Below are 15,555 nucleotides of genomic sequence, written 5' to 3'. Positions count from 1 at the left end.
CTCTAACCATCGCCTCTGCCGCAGATTTAACTCCTTCTGCTTGAAAATGTATTGAAGGCTCTTGTGATCGGTACAGATATCAACATGCACACCATACATGTAATGTCTTCACATTTTTAACGCGTGAATAACTGCAGCCAGTTCAAGATCATGGGTTGGGTAGTTCTTTTCATGTTTCCGCGGCTGTCTCGAAGCATAAGCAATGACTCTACCATGCTGCATTAACACACATCCTAATACAACACCGGAAGCATCACAGTATACCACATAACCATCTGACCCTTCTAGAAATGTTAAGACTGGAGCTGAGGTTAATCTATCTCTCAATTCCTGGAAGCTGCGTTCACAAGCATCATTCCATTGAAATTTAGCGGACTTTTGGGTTAGCTTCGTTAATAGATCTGAAATAGAGGAAAACCCTTCTACAAACATTCTGTAGTATCCTGCCAATCCCATAAAACTGCGAACCTCTGTAGGCGTCTTAGGCCTTGGCCAAGTCTTCACGGCCTCAATTTTCTGAGTATCAACTCGAATATCGTCATCTGAAATAACATGGCCCAGAAATGTTACGGAATTCAGCCAAAACTCGCACTTTGAAAATTTTGCATATAATTCTCGAGCTCGAAGAATTCCAAGTACGATACATAAATGATCTGCATGCTCTGATTCTGTGCGAGAATACACCAGAATATCATCAATGAATACTATCACAAACAAGTCCAAGAGTGGCCTAAACATATTATTCATCAAATTCATAAACACGGCCGGAGCATTAGTCAACCCAAACGACATCACCCGAAACTCATAATGGCCATATCTCGTTCTGAAGGATGTTTTAGGAATATCTTCTTCTTTGACCCTCACTTGATGATAGCCTGACCTCAGGTCTATTTTAGAAAACCACTTGGCACCCTGTAGTTGATCAAATAAATCATCAATCCTTGGGAGAGGATATTTGTTCTTTATCGTCACCTTGTTCAACTGCCTATAATCGATGCACATTCGTAGGGAACCATCTTTCTTTCTCACGAACAAGACTGGTGCTCCCCATGGTGATGAACTGGGTCTAATAAACCCCTTTTCAAGCAAATCTTTCAACTGCGCCTTTAGATCTTTCAATTCTGCCGGATCCATTCGATAAGGAGGAATAGAAATAGGCTTGGTGTCCGGCAACACATCAATGGCGAAGTCAATTTCTATTTCTGGAGGAAGACCTGGAAGCTCATCAGGAAATACATCCGGAAATTCATTCACTACCGGAACGGATTGGAAAGTTGGCGACGTTGCTTCAGTTTCATGTACTCAAATTAGATGATAAATATAGCCTTTAGCTATCATCTTCCTTGCCTTAAGGTAGGAAATAAACCTGCCTTTTGGAGATGCTGTATTACCCTTCCATTCAAGCACGGGCTCTCCCGGAAATTGAAATCGAACTATTTTCATTCGGCAATCAACATTAGCATAGCATGAGGTCAACCAATCCATACCCAAAATCACATCGAAATCTAGCATTTCCAGCTCAATTAAATCAGCTTTGGTCTGGTGATTGCATATCACAAGTACACAGTTTTTATACAATTGTCTAGCTATCACGGGATCACCAACCAGAGTAGTTACCTCAAAAGGTATGATAGGCTCAGGTTTCACCCCAATACGACCAGCAACATACGGGGTAATATAGGAAAAAGTAGAACCCGGATCTATCAAGGCATATAAATCATAGGAAAATATGCATAATGTACTTGTAACCACATCTGGGGAGGACTCGAGATCTTGTCGTCTGGCTAAAGCATACACACGGGGCCGAGTGGCACCTGAAGTAGATGCTCCCCCTCTGCCTCTACCTCGACCTACTGATATCTGCGGAGTCTGCCCTATCCGACTCACTGAAAATGAACCAGCTGCTGATCCTGTGGGCTAAACCCCAACTCTACAGCTCGTCGACTGGAAATCTCGCATCATATGCCCAAACTGACCATAGGCATAGCAAGCATCTGAACCTTGGTGGCATTGTCCGGAATGTAGTCTACCGCACTGGCTGCATCGCGGTACTGAAGGTCTCCTCTGACTATAATCTTCCCTGAACTGAGAATCTGAGGCCCTCGAACTCTGACCATGTCCTGAACGAAAGGAGCGATCAAATCTCCTACCCATAAATCGAGGAGGTGCACTAGTCACCGACTGGCCTGAATGTCTAGAATATGTCTGCATTGATCCCCCTCTATAATCACTGCCTGCTCCCATAGATCTAGCCCTCTTGCTTTGCCTTCTATCAATGTCGCGATCACCTCTTTATGGTTGCTGTCGTCCCTCCAAGTTCTGGGCATGGGCTTGTATTCGGTAAATATCAATCCCTCCTTGCAACGAGGCCGTTAAACAATCCTTGAACAAATGTGGCCCCAAGCCACTCACAAACCTGTGCACCCTATCTCCTATATCGGCCACCATAGTCGGGGCATATCTAGCCAAGGAATTAACTTGCAGGCTATACTCCCGGGCACTCATATTTCCTTGCTTCAAATTTAGAAATCTATCCGATCTAGCTCGGCACACCTCGGGTGACAAATAATGGCGAATGAAAGCATCTACGAATTCTTGCCGAACGGGAGGAGACACATTCTTTTTTCTCGATGCTATCCAATTATTATACCACAATACCACCACATCTCGGAGTCTATAAGATGCCACCTCCACAGATTCAGTCTCGGAGGCATGAATAATTCTCAATGTTCTCAACATCTCATCGATGAAACCTTGCGGGTCTTCATCCGACTTTGACTCGAAAAACTCCGAAGGATTTAAGCTCATAAAATCACGGGCTCTAGTACTTGCTGACCGATCACTTGGGCCCGTATTCTGCCGCTGTGCCTGGGCGGCAACCAACTGTGTCAATAGATGAATTGCCTCGGTCACTTGTTGACCTGAAGCAACCGGTGGAGGAGCTGGAGCTGAAGCTCCTCCTTGTTCTTCTACATTGGGCGGGGTAGAGGAAGTATTGGATAGGGCCTCATTATGTGACTCGCTCTCTTCTAAATTCATTGGCGGCTCCCTTTCTACCCACCTTTTTGTCATAGTCTTGCCCTTCTGGGCAACTGTAGCTTTTCCCTTTGGCGGCATTTCTGAAATCATAACACACTATTAAGAGGGGAAAATCTTATAACAAAGCTCTATCGCACAGTCTCCTAAGAAGAAAGACGGTTATTTTTTCTAAATGCCCTGTAGCCTCCTATTTATTAATGTGGCGTGGAACACACCATAAACAAGACTCTACTAGATATGGTTCGTAGACACTTCCTAGGACTGAACTGCTCTGATACCACTTTTTGACACGACTCAACTAGGGGCCGTGACGGGTACCTGGGGCTAACCACCGATCACCCCTCGTTCTACTACTTATCATGGTCATTAAACGTTCTTTCATCAAAATCATACTCAATTATAAGAAAATCATCTTTCATTCGGAAACATAAATACTTTTATAGGCACAAGCCTTTTGGTCATTAGAATAATATATATATATACAATGAAAAACTTGTGGGACCATACTACCCACACTGCGCATCTACGAGCCTCTACTAGAGTACTAGACATATGAACGGAACAGGACCCCGTCGTGCCCACAACATACATACACATATATACAAAGATAATAATCAATGGCACCTCCGGAAAATTGAGTGCTCTTCAAATCAGCTAACAGCTACTACGAGTCTGGATCAAGCTCACCTCCCTGTCTACCTGTGGGCATGAACATAGCGTCCAAAGGAAACGAACGTCAGTATGAACATTGTACTGAGTATGAGGGGCATAAACAATAATGATACGTCAATGAAATAAGGAAAGCATCAATAAGGAACATCTGTATCTGACTTTCAAATATAAAGGAAATGATGCATGCTAGCGTACTCATAATCAGCATCATATCATATATGCATAAATGTATAAGCTGCCCATCCATATCGGATAGGTGTGATAATCATGAGCCTGCATCTAGGCCTCCCGCGTCCGGGGTATCATCTCATGCCGCCCACTAGTGGTGTCTGCCCATGCCATCTGGCCATGGTGTATACGCTGCCCACCTTAGCGGTGACTGCCCGGCCAAATAAGTGCGGTGTTATATCATCATCATAATATGATTATCATAGTGCATGCATAAAGTCTCAAGGACAACTATGCCTTATCGGGGTGACGTAAGGTCGTGATCCCCCGATTTCATTATGGAGCACTCATTAACATTCTGCCTCACCTTGAAGGGAATAGTATATGAGGTGAGTGTAGCAATAAATGACATCATTCACGTTTTAGGAACATCATATCATGAACATCTAGAATCTCTATACTTTAACTCTTACCTTGTGTAGCTATTTATGGACATAGGCTCATAGTTTTCCGTAATTTAAGAGATTCATGTAGAGGAAGGAAAGTCATACTATAGGATTCATTCCATATAAGAAAGGACTAGCCTCACATACCTTTGTTGTTTAACTATTCTATCACTTGATCGTCCTCCTTCGATACTCGCGTTTCTACCTTCAAGAGGATTCGCATTAACATTAGTTACTCGGCTATAAGAACATTTTACTATTTCTAGGGAAAATTGGGCAACATTTCCTTTGTTTCTACTACTTTTCCCAGATTCTATGTTAACTCCCAAATGTTCATAACAATATTCACAATATCGCAACAACAATCATCAATCATCTACATTTATCACAAGTCACCATTTCCCTTCAATTTCTCCATAATTATATTTATAGCTCACTATCGCGTTTTCTCATATATAATACTTATTCCATGGTCTAATTGACCTTTATAACACCATTACAATCACAACATATCGATAATCATGATTCAATCCAAACCTTTACCCAACAATGTCACTATTTCCATATTTATGACCCATTTTCTACCTCCTTCTACAATCCAAGTGTTTCAACTTTCAACACCTTAAATAACATGTAAATACCATAAAACTCACCTTGGATGATGGATGAACAACCTTTGAGTGGAACTTGTCTTCTTGCTCAAAAACCCTAATCTGCTTCCCTTGGGTTTTCATGGATTTGGTGTAGTTGATCTCGGTTTTCCCTTAGTTTCTTGTGGATGAATGATGGAGAAGGTTCTAGAGGTTTCTTGGTGTGTGGAGGAGTGAGATGGAAATGAAATAAAATGAAGGAGGGGTCTTTATATTAATTCATGAAATCAATCCCGACCGAGATACACGGTACGATCGACGGAGCGTCGATCTAATCATCGAAGTCGTTAAATTTCCAGTGAGCAATCTGTCGTTTCTTTTCATTCTACGGTGAGAAGGACGATCCGTCGAATTGATCGATGGAGCGTCGACCCATTCGTCGAATGGTCTTCGCTCTAGCTCAATTCTATGGCACAATCGATGAAGCGTCGACTCGTCCGACGGTACAAAGAACGGCCATAGAACCCCCGTTTCGCAGAAGTGCAGTGGAGTTTCATTTAACGAACTTTTCTCCCTTGCTTCTAAATTATTTAAAATCTTAATGAGAATTATTAAGTATCCCTTCTTACTTGTAGGGACATTATGTACACCTTAGCATACGTTAGTCCCTTCACCACTCAGCAACGCAAAGTTCCGAGGTGTAACACTTGGTCGCTACAACGAAGACTACTTAAGTTTAATGACGAGTTTAAGTAGTTATTTCATGCCCACACTTCTCATAATCCCCAAAACAGTTCCCAAGAGCATAGAGGCGAACTTCTTAGGCTAGGACACTATTCTCCATCAAAGGTAAGCCTTAATCACTAACTTTCTTCGCTTAATGTTCATATTAGATTCTTGTTTCAATCAAAAGACCCTTAATGAGAATTGAAGGGTAGAATACAAATGCTAAGAAAACCCTAGAATATTAATGGGTCATTATTTATTGTTGTTTATGTTTTTTAATCATTTAAGAGTAGAGATTATCACTTCCTAGCATGAGAACTAGTTATTCAATGATGGAAATTGCTTGTTGAGACCTAGGGTTCCAATAAAAATGAGAACTTTGGCTAAAATCAGAATTGTAGGGTTGAATTGATTATAGAACCCATAAATGGAGTTAATATGATTGTTGAGACTAGAAGTAGGATGAGCATGCCTTAAGGAAAGTGAACCTTTGATTAAGGGTAGAAGTGGAGGGGCTGTCTTCCCGTAATTGTTATTATTGAATTAATACTCCATTACTTACTTAGCATCATGATTTCTAGACTTTGAACATTCTGAGGCATTGCAAAAGGGAAAGGTTGTTGCGAAGTGATTCCATTGCTCGAATCTGCTTTGAGGTAGGTTATGGCTTACTTTAGTTAGACTTTGATTAGTGAAATGTATATATTGTGTGGAATTTATGAGAGAAAGCATGATTAGGTCTTCGGACAAGATGTATGGTTTGATATTACCTAAGTTGGTATGACTTCTGATTATATGGGCTTGTCGCCATTACTTTATGTACACTACAAGAAAAAGGCTTATCTGCGACCAACAATTAACGACGAGTTATAAATCCCGTCCTTAAAAATATATTTATAGGGACGAGAAATTTCCCTAGTCTCTAATTCCCCAATATTTAGCGAAGAGCCCACATCTAGTCCCTAAACATATGGATATCCGGTCCCTAATAATCATACTTTAGCGGGGACAACCAAAAAAAAAAGGCACCACTTATTTTTTATCTCTTATAATATCAGAAAATAATAAAATAAGACACCTAAAATTATTATTATAGAAATAAAAACTCACGCTCCAATATTTCCTTCATCACTTTGAGGAAATCCAAAACCTAATAGTTCATCTCCTGGTAATTTGCTCTTGCTATTGGTGATTTACTCTTCCTCAAAAATAATGGCTCAACCCTCTCACTTTCCTTCCTAGAAAAACCCTAGAATCCAAATTTCACTGTCAAATTCATACAAATTCCATATTGATTCTTAAATTCCATTTCAATTATATAAAAAATGGCATCGGATATTGAGGAGGTGGAATCAATAAATGTTGAATCATCATTGTCTTCGACGACAGTTAACGGTGGCGTCGAGGAGGAGAATTTAAAGAACTATGTGTATACTGCAGTTGGACGCCGTGTGCGATTTTGAGTGCTTCTTTAGCTATTTTCTCTTTGTTTTTTGGGCAGATGAATGCTTTACCTATTTCTTCTGATTTAGGGTATTTATTTTTGCAGCTTTCTTGGTTTCGTAGGTATGTATATGAATTCTTTCTTTCACTACATGAGCAAGTGTTAATGTTTTCTCTTCCATTTATTCTTCAAATTCTGAGATTACCTTCTGAAAAAACAAAAAAAACAAAATAAAAATAAAAATCTAAGATTATCCTTCCTTATGTGGTGACAAATTCAAGAATGAGAAGTTTGTGCTAAAACAATTTACCTTATATGGTTTGGGAAAGTTGAGAATTTGTCGGGTCTATTTTTTTTTTTTTTTTTGGAATGAGATCTTGTTTATACCCATCAATTGATGATACTAATTGTGCAATTTTACTTAAAAATCTTATTTTTGCTGAACTTTGTTGGGTATAAGAGATTATCTTTTGGATTGTAGTCTATTCAGGTGTTGGCTTATATACTTACAAAATGTCTCGCATAAGGTATCCATGTAGGTAGCATCCACCTATATCAGTTGACTCAAGTCAAACTAGGGACTGAAATATTATTCTGCAACAGATGGATTATAAAAAAATGGCTAAAATAAGAATGCCACATTTTCTTCCCAAAAAGTTAATTAAACACTTTCAGATAAACATCTAAATGAAATATAAATTGCAACAGTATTTCAATGATGTTAGGAGTTTCTCATGTGGTGTTTAACTTTCTATAAGATTGTCAGTGAAAAAATATTGGAGCTACACACATTACCCTTGTGCTTTTGACTTCATATATGTAATGCCTTATTTTTAAGCTCATATGTTATCAAGAATCATGCCTCTTGCATTAAGAAATACCCAATAAGTAGGTTTCTGAACATTGAGACCTTTTAATGTTTATGTCGTTTTATGTGTTAGATACTTGGCGTAGTTTGCTGAACTTTTGACTGATTTATTAAATAGCACAGAGCATGTAACAGAAAAATCACAAACAACCCAGTGCTTGTAATGACAAGATGATAGGATGAAATTAATGGCTTCAATTCGTAAAAGGATATTATATCTGTGATCATCGCCATCGTTTCTTACTATGGATATAGTTAGAACAACTCACATATATTTTCTTTGACACAAATTAAACAACAATTATATAGGTTGCCTCTATTTCATGTAGCTACCACAAGATTTAGTTGTATACTTGTATTACTCAAGCATTTATAGTTTAGAACATTTATTTCTTCTTAACTATTGTAAATTCTTAATTCTTTGTTTTTAACTTTTCTGTATAAATCCGTTACTATGAAGTCATCAACAAACATTTTTCCTCTTATTTCTTCCCAATAAGATGAAGTTATCATATCCTTATCAGGAGTAAGTGGAGCAGCTTAATTTTTTAAAATTTGCTAAGTCGATGGAAAAGGTAATTTATCCCGTGTTTACTGCACAAAATTACAATGTGAAATACTTTGAAGTTCAAGAGTCATTTTTTCTGGCTGTAACATAGATTTTGCCTAACATTGTCCAATTTGATAGATTTTCTATTATGATCCTGAGATGGATAGTGAACCAATGTACTTTCATGATGCCTTTCTTTGTAGTCAAGCTTTGGAGGGCATATTGATATGTATGGTCTGTAAATACATGTTAATGGTAATTCTCAGCTTTTATTGGATGCAATTTTAATGAAATTTTACTTTACCTAATCTAAAACAATAATAATGGTAAAGTGTTTTAACTCCTGCTTCTTATTGTTTATATGCATTATGTAATCCTTTGAGATAATGTCTTTGACATTGTGTTAGAATGACGAGTTGATGATTCATATTGCGGAAAATGATATTGAAAATTTGGTCGATAGTCTCCGAAGCTCGTTTTATTTTAGCAAATTTACTATTTGATTTAAGTGACAGTTTCATTAACTTTCTTTGGTTATACTGACCATTGTATCTCTTCTCAACAACTATGATAAAAATTATTAAAGAAATGTTGCCCCCACATGTTCGTGTTGCCCGAGATGCTCAGAATCTATTGATTAAATATTGTGTAGGTGAGTTGATTTTAATTTGGCCAATTTAATTTTTTAGTTCAGCTAAGTTATCATGACGATTATGACTATTCTGTTTAGTATTGTTTGTTGGTGCTGAGCTGTTGGTTCCATAGATGTTCTCACTAGTGTGTGTCTTTGTTATTTGAACATGGTTAATCTATCTTCCCGTTGCTGTTCTCCCACTATGGGTTACTAAATATCACTTTTCTAATTATACTAAGTGCATACAAAAATTATAGCTTGTAAAGCTTACTCAAAGCTTTACAAGTGCTTGACCTGACCCTCTAATTCTGCTTCTATGTGTATCTGATTGAAGTTAGTTCTGTTTTCCAATTCTCTGCTGGCACTTTTTACTGTAAGTTTTATCAGTTTACTCCAAGATGAGAAAGGTCAGTTCGAACCTGGTGTTTGTCTAAGCTAAAGTTAGGCCAATAAGGACAATGAACTACTTGCTTCTCTACGTTGGGGATAAATGTGGATTTTTTTATTCATTTAATTTATGGATGCGAGTGTGTGATTTTGATATTTCTTTAGCTAATTATTTCTTTTCATTTATCGACGAATGAACGCCTTGACCCGTTTCTTCTGATTTAGGGTGTTTATTATCACAAATTCTCTTGGTTTGCCAAGTGTGTGTATGAAATCTCTATCGTCTGTGATCTAGGTAATTCATTTATATTGCTTTTTTTGTAACTTCGTTGTTAATTGGGTTACAACTATAAGTGCTGCGAAATGTTTAACATTTGGATTCCATGACCTATTATGAGGTACTGTAACACTAAAAACCGAAAAATTTAATCTTTTTCAAGAATTACTATGTCCATGAGTAAGGTAATTTCGCTTGTGTTTATTGTATAAAATTGCAGTTTGAGATACTTTGAGTTTGAGGTAGGGGTGGGCATAAAAACTGAAAATCGAACTTTAAAAATAACTAGTTTTCACTTTTTCTAAACTGGATCGATGCATATTGTTTACTTCAAGAAACAGCTTCAAAGGATTAATGTTGAATCAATGATTAATCATTAAGTGGTATCCTTATTCGTCACAGGTAGTGCTAAATACCTATACATATCTCAGAAGTCAGAACCATCATCAAAGGATTAATCATTAAGCGGTATCCTTTTTCTTTTTCCGTTGAAGCTGGTTGTTCCCCGTTGAAACTGGTGGTATACTATGTCCTTTCATGGTGCTAAACTATTACTTTTCTTTTTAATTTTTCCCTTATGACATGAATTAAGATAAACACAGGGTAAGCAGTCATATGCTTTCATCTGATATTTCTTTTTAAGGTTTGATTTTAGATTTCTCCTTAAGCTAATGTAAGTACTATTTGGCTTATGTCAGCTAAATGAATTGTATAATACATGAGTTTGAACACAAAAATAATATTACATTTAAAGCTTGAAGTTTGGTGCAGAATTGAAAATTATTTAAAGTTGTTCAGAATGTTCTTTTAATGCCAACAAAATTCTTCCAATGCTGAAGAACATTTTGTCTTGCTAAAGAATTTTGTTTTAAGGTTATTACTGGTGTCTAAATGTATGAGCTGGTTACATTTGAAGGTAATGATTTATTTTTTTGGTTCTATTGTGGTCATGAGAACAAAGGGCTTATTTGTCTAATGCTTGAGCTGGTTACATTTGCAGGAGAACGACCAATACAGTGAAGAACATACTAAGGTAGTACCAACGTGTTCGTATTTTCGGTTTAGTGTCACGACCCGGCTAGGGGCCGCGATGGGTACCCGGCTTTTGTGAATTTGTCAATATAGGTAAATGAATGCATCCGTGCACCTGAATTGAAATGTGAAAGGGCCTTATCTTGTTATGTTGTTTGGTTTTTGAATTATAATTACCCTGAAAAGCCGAGATGTATCAAACTGAGCATACATTCATGAAATAGAAGTGATGACTTGGATGGTTAAATCATGTTACCATATATTTGTACAATTTGAAAGGATTATTATTTTTTACGGTTAAGCTTTTTGAATCCGAGGGTCTATCGGAAACGGCCTCTCTACCTCCAAAGGTAGAGGTAAGGTCCGCATACACTCTATTCTCCCCGGACCCCACTTGTGGGAATACCTTGGGTATGTTTTTGTTGTTGGTTAAACTTCTTTGAGGTCAAGTTTAATATATTAGTGTGGTTTGTTGAAAAAAGATAAATCTGGTTTTCAATTTATTCTCTATTTAGTTTGATAATTGATAAAGACAATTTTGATTTGCCAGAAGATAAATTCAAGTCGTTTATTTGACATCTAACTTTTTGTTGTTTATATTCTTGCAGCTCCTTCTATATTGATGTTTTGACTTTGAAGGGCATTAGTTACACTCGATAGAATGTGTTAGGTGAGTGCTTAAATAACTTCAGACGCAAATTTACAAATATTATTTAAACAATTTTCCACTGAAATAATATATCTTATATCTTTTGCAGGTATTGAAGTGTTTGGTTAATAAGTGAAGTTGCAGGAAAATAAGACTTTGATACAAGTTAACAAGATTCTTGTCATTTTCTTTTAGTGTTGTTAGGTGAATAATTATAACTCTTTTGTAACAGATGTTAGATTTCTTGAAGGATTGTGTGAACAGTACAATGACTTATATTATTGTTATATAATTTTGCTAATGGGGTTTATTTCTAAACCTTGTTATGTGAATTTCATTTTCTATGCTATAAATTTATGCTATTCTAGAATTTTGGTACACGAAAAATATAGGACCACAATTTATAGTCCCATAAATTAATTTCAGCGACCAAATTGTGTTGTCAACAACATACTTTGAGGACCGTAAACTTGGTCCCTAATGAATAACAGGGACCAGATATAATCTCTTCAATGCTATGGATCTTGGTAGGGTGACCGGAAATACGGTCGCTAAACGACCTTTAGGGACCAGAAATTTTCACGTCCCTAGTAGTCTTTAGTGACCAGTTGACAAATCTCGTCGTTGTTGACCTTTAGCGGCGAAGCCTATAAGGACGGGCGGCGACCAGGTTTTTTTGGTCGCTAATAAGTTTTAAGGACCATAAACAAACTTTTAGGGACCACATTTCCCTTCGCTAATAGCCATTTTTCTTGTAGTGGTACTGAATAGGTGGTATATTTGTTGTGATATGGGAAAGAAGGAGTTAATATGTATACTCGTGTTGTTGGTTGTGTCTTGTGGCCCTGTTATGGTGATTAGGTTTGTTACTTTAATTTTTGTGTTGTGATACGCATTGCACTCATCTCTCTCTGGTTATGACATTTATCATCGGAGAAAGGAAGGTAATGAGACTAGGCTTTAGTTCCGTTGTATAATTTTGATGATATTGTGCATGGTATACATTTTCATTTCTCATGTATATTGATATCAAATTATTACTTGGTGCTGATGATACATGAGAAAATGGAGCACTTGGTGTCACAAGACATAGTTGTGAGGTGTACTTGCTATACTTGGAAGTAAAGGGTGTTATAGACTCTTTATGACGGTTCAGATGGTTTGTATGATTCATTCCATTATTGAGTCGATCTAAATCTTGATATGACTTATGGCATTATGACTTCTTGTACCTCGATTGTTACTTTAGTACATTCATTTACTATGTTTGCACCCATTTCTGCATTCATACATTCATACATTATGGAAATGGTTTGAAATTGTTGAAAAGAACGCCTTCATATATACCCTTCACGGACTGATTGAGATAGTTACATACTTAGACTATCACTGAACAGATTATCTGTGAGTCTTGTTATGACTTGTGTTACTATGATTGTACTTCATTGTTTCTGGCTTTGATATGTGTTTTTGAGTATTCATTGTGATTCAATTGTGAGGCATTGTTGATGAGATTTGAGATAGAACATATACATCTATTAAGGCAGTTTGTACAGGGGGGGACAATGTGGCCTAGTTGTGAGTTGGTGGTTTGAGGTTCGTTCCGAAACGAGTGGTACATGGACACCATGGGTACCCTGCAGGTCATGACTATTGGGGAAAACAATACCATTTAGTATGTGTGTACAGGTTTGGAGTATTTGGCCAGCACATTGAACTGCATTGCACATCATTACATTTTATTCTGCATCATCGTGTGGATTTTTATTTCTGATTTGGTATGTTTTGTTGTACCCTTATTGTGGCATGGATCAGTTATGGGCTGGACCAGATTTTTGGATTAGTGACTGAACCTATTTTCAGGATTTAGATTTGTTATTAGAGATTTGAGATTATTGATACTTGTCAGACTTGTGGTTTAGAAGCTTCACTTTAGGTTGTAATTCAGTTATGTGATATGTTATGACCTTGATTTGGGTATTATGTGCCTATCTGCTTAGCTTGATTGATTTTATACTTATATGTGTGAACTAATATTACTCGGCCTATGATGCTTACTTAGTATGTGTTATTTGTACTGATGCTACTCTTGTTGTACTCTTCTTTTCAGTGCAAAGTCTGTTGCTAGTTCTAGTTCCTATCATTGAGAGTGATCTGAGTCTACTTGATCTAGATTCCAGGGTGAGCTTTGGCTAGGTCCTCAACCCGGAGACTCTTTCTATATTTAACTGTCTTCTTTGTATTCTTGAGACGGTATTGACATTTGAGATTTCTATTTCTTACTAGACTTGTACCTTCTTGATCTTGATAGTAGCTCTTGTACTAGTCCAGACCAGATTTTGGGGTTGTTGTTATTTCCGCACTTGTTATAAATATAATTTGAATTTGTTAATTAAATCATTCTTTACTTCTACATAATTTTTATAATTGATTAAAATGAGTTGGGAATGGTTCGCCTAACTGGGAGACAGTGTAGGTGCCATCACGATTCACGAATTGGGTCGTGACAAGTTTGTATAAGATCCTATGTTAATGGTCTTACAAGTACAAGAGCATGTCTAGTAGAGTCTTGGAGATTGGTACGATGAGCTCCGTATCTATTTGTGAGAGGCTATAGGACATTTAGGAAACTTTCAATTCTTTCATTCTTTCATGCTACTTCGTTGAAATTGCTATCTAGTCAATTCCAGTTGGTATTTGCTCATCCTTATCTTATTCTTTCTCAAATGGTGGGAACGCTTCTCCTAAACTCTTGTGCAAGCGGTTTGTGTTGTGACATGACTTGTATGGTGCTAGATATGTCTTCTTGATTTAGATGCATGACTAAGTTTAGTATCTAACTATGACTTGAAGTTTAGTTGTGTGGGTTGTAATCTAGACCTGGTTACTTTTGCCATAGTCTTATATAAAAGAGACTTTGGATAGATTAATCTCCACTATTAGGAAGGGAACGATTGGTATCTCACATGCTCGTCAAATTAAGGTTGCAAGTTTTACGAGAGTGGATTGTGTATTCGGTGTGAAAATGTTAAGTTGATTTTCGACATGACTATATGGTAGTGGTTTGTGGGTTCTTTCAGGAAGGTGGTTATCGATTTCAGATTAGACACCAATGTTACTTGTAATGAGTGGAGGCTTAAGATGTTGGGAAGCTGTGATACTAGTCCCTCAGTAAAGGGTATGCTCACCGACTTTTCGTGTTTGGAGGAATAATAAGGGTGTCATGGAATCGATAACTAGTTGATTCAAGGGTTATGTTAAGGTCATCCATGGTAGAATAGACATAAGGGTTCAATGTTGAGTTGTTATGTTTGGTTATACCGTGAGCCAGTGATTGATTAATTAATGATTTAGTGATGGTCAAGTATAAAGTTTTTAATACTCAAGGAACTCTCGGCTGAGAGTCGAATTTCGGGTTGAGACATGTCAAGACCACGGAACATTCTAGTGTCTTGTGCCCACTGCAGCGGAACTAGAACCGCAGTAGCCGACCCTTGGTAGTGGAGGTCCGATCGCTACAGCGGACCTGTGGTAGCGGAGGTCCAACCGCTGCAGCAGACGACGGGCAGTTTTCTTCGTACTTCCTAAGTTAAAACCCTTAAACTCTTATCATTTCCCTTCATCGTTCTTGTCACGACCCAACCCCGTGGGCCGCGACTAGTGTTCGTGCTGGACACCTGTACGTACCCAATAACCCAAACTAGCATATAAACAGAATATACAGATATAGAAGGCAATTGGCGTTACTAATTACCACAGATAAACAGATATAACGCGGGGAAGCCGATAAGGCTATCGCAGAACATATCAACCCAAAACATATACACAACCCACAAGTATGTCTACAGACCTCTACGGAACAATAACAGAATCATAAGACGGGACAGGGCCCCGTCATACCCCTGAATAACATATATATGTACAATAGAAAAAGTCTGTACCAAAATGTAGGCTCCGGACGAGAGAGCACTCCAAGACAGCAGGATAAAATCCTAAGCGGGCGGATCAGCAAATCAGTCGTCTGTACCTGCGCGGCATGAAACGCAGCCCCCGAAGAAAGTGGGTCAGTACGG

The 15,555-nt window shown here is 37.7% G+C and overlaps 1 long non-coding RNA gene across 2 annotated transcripts; it reads left to right on the top strand.

The window, feature by feature from the left end:
• Positions 1 to 6,682: 6,682 nt before the first annotated feature.
• Positions 6,683 to 11,835, top strand: LOC132644233 (uncharacterized). Of its 2 annotated transcripts, none has more exons than XR_009583830.1 (3): positions 6,683 to 10,834; positions 11,442 to 11,503; positions 11,592 to 11,835. It is a non-coding gene; the product is annotated as an uncharacterized LOC132644233 (long non-coding RNA). The 2 variants fall into 2 exon arrangements; XR_009583831.1 differs by having other exon boundaries at positions 6,683 to 10,926.
• Positions 11,836 to 15,555: the final 3,720 nt, after the last annotated feature.

The sequence above is a fragment of the Lycium barbarum genome, chromosome 6 (genome assembly GCF_019175385.1).
Source record: "Lycium barbarum isolate Lr01 chromosome 6, ASM1917538v2, whole genome shotgun sequence".
NCBI lineage: Eukaryota > Viridiplantae > Streptophyta > Magnoliopsida > Solanales > Solanaceae > Lycium > Lycium barbarum.
Note: the sequence above shows the minus strand (reverse complement) of the source record. Positions and strands in the feature narration are given on the sequence as shown.